This window comes from Austrofundulus limnaeus, unplaced genomic scaffold (genome assembly GCF_001266775.1).
Source record: "Austrofundulus limnaeus strain Quisiro unplaced genomic scaffold, Austrofundulus_limnaeus-1.0 Scaffold64, whole genome shotgun sequence".
NCBI lineage: Eukaryota > Metazoa > Chordata > Actinopteri > Cyprinodontiformes > Rivulidae > Austrofundulus > Austrofundulus limnaeus.
In genome coordinates this window covers 38,021-40,203 of record NW_013952466.1, presented here as the reverse complement: position 1 = coordinate 40,203, position 2,183 = coordinate 38,021, and positions in this window count along the sequence as shown.

Sequence of the window (2,183 nt, the reverse complement as noted above, 5' to 3'; positions counted from 1 at the left end):
CACACACACACACACACACACACACACACACACACACACACACACACACACACACACAAATACATTTTTATATCCTTGTGGGGCTCGTCCATTGACTTGCATTCATTTTTTGGTAATGTTATATCCTAACCCTGACCACCAACCCTAACCCTAACCTCACAGGTACCTACCTGACCCTAAAACTAACCTATACTCAATTCACACCTTGGTCCTAAACCCAACCCCCACACCCAAAATCAGCTTCCGAAGTTGTGGGGCCCAAAGGAGCACCCGGTCCCCACAATGCTGCATTTTCCTTAAACATGGGCCCCACACTGTGGGAAAAACAAGGACACACACACACACATACACACTCAAAAYAAATAAGTACGACTGCTGTTGTAACAGCGTTTAATGAATAATTGTGAGAAATGAATGAGAGCTGTGGAAGGAAACCCAAGGACAAAGAAAAGCTGATGCATGCATGAGCCTGCAGGCTGGGAGGTAACAGTGCTAAACACTCTGTCCTCTTGGCTATCAGACAATTTTTACTCTTTTCTTTCTGGCATAAGAAAAGTCTGACTCTCCATCAGGTTCTACAGTGCCACCTGTTGGTCCATGTGAAGGCTGAACTGACCTATCAATGAAGTGGTTTTCATCCGGCCTTCTTCACAAACAGGACAGATCCAGGTTTGGGTTCTTCTCCTTCAGACCTCATCTGTGACACATGAACCTTTACTGATCCAACATTAAAACACAGACCAGATGTGTCATAAATAAAACCCAAACCTGTTATATTAGTTTAACGAAGCCTACTTTTGTTCCTGTTCATTAAATCTTAACAGGTAGGACTGTGGTTCTGACTCAGACTTTCTTCTGTACATTCAAAAGAAAACGATCATTTCCTGACTCTTTGGATGGTTTTCCTACATAAACAATCACACGCCTCATTTCATGCCATAGTTTACCAAAAATGATTTATGTAGACAAAAGACGAAAGTTTCGGTCAAAACTTTATGCAGTCTTAAGTAAATTTGTCAAGATCTGTCCACTAGCTGTGACGGATGTTGTGAATGATTTTCAGCTGCTGCCTCAACAAATGTTTGCTCTGTATTTATGAAACTGACTCAGCTGAAGCCACAGTTGTGTTACCTGTGGTGGCCATCAGGTCACCTCCAAAAGTTCATCAGCTGTAATGTCAAACAATGACTTTGAGATTTTCATTCAAAATGTTTCAATGGTTCTTGTGATATTTTGCTAAGTTTGTGTTGGGGATAAATCTCAGTTCTCAGTTCAATGACTTAGAGACATTTTTGTTTTTTCTATGCCCAGCCATCTTAAACAGGGTCGACTCTGTCAGCTGAAGACTTTGAGAATTCCAGTAAAATCGTCCAGTGTTCATGAGACATGTTTGCGAACAGAAACACATTCACTGACATGGTTTTATATGGTTTTTTTACCAAAAATGCAGTGAAGACTGACATGATTTCTAAAGACTTTGGAACTCAGGGATGCAGGCAAAAACTCTAAGCACTCAAAGATAAGGGTAAACTTACAGACATAACAAGCTGGTGTAGCAGCAGGATTACTACAAAGTGGAAAACTCAGGGAGACACACAGGGAGGTAAATCATTTTCCACACACTCCCAGTTCTCTCCCACAGACCAAAAACATGCATGTTAGGTTATAAATGGTGACGCAACTCAGGTTTTTTTTATTGAGGTTGTAAAATGTTTTTTTGTGTGTAAATGTAATGTGACTGTTGTGGTTTGGACTGTGTAGCAGTCAGGATCTGTACCCAAGACTAATTTCCTTCAGGACAATAAAGTTAATCTTATCTTATCTTAATTGTTCCTAGGTGTGGGTGAGGGTGTGAAAACTGGTTTGTAGTGTTTGTCTCTATGGTCCTGTGATGGACTTGTGACCTGTCCAAGGTGCTTGTCTCTCACACAGGGGCTGTAGGACTTGTCTCTCACACAGGGGCTGTAGGACATGTCTCTCACACAGGGACTGTAGGACTTGTCTCTCACACAGGGGCTGTAGGACTTGTCTCTCACACAGGGGCTGTAGGACATGTCTCTCACACAGGGGCTGTAGGACATGTCTCTCACACAGGGACTGTAGGACTTGTCCCACAGGGACTGTAGGACTTGTCTCTCACACAGGGGCTGTAGGACATGTCTCTCACACAGGGACTGTAGGAC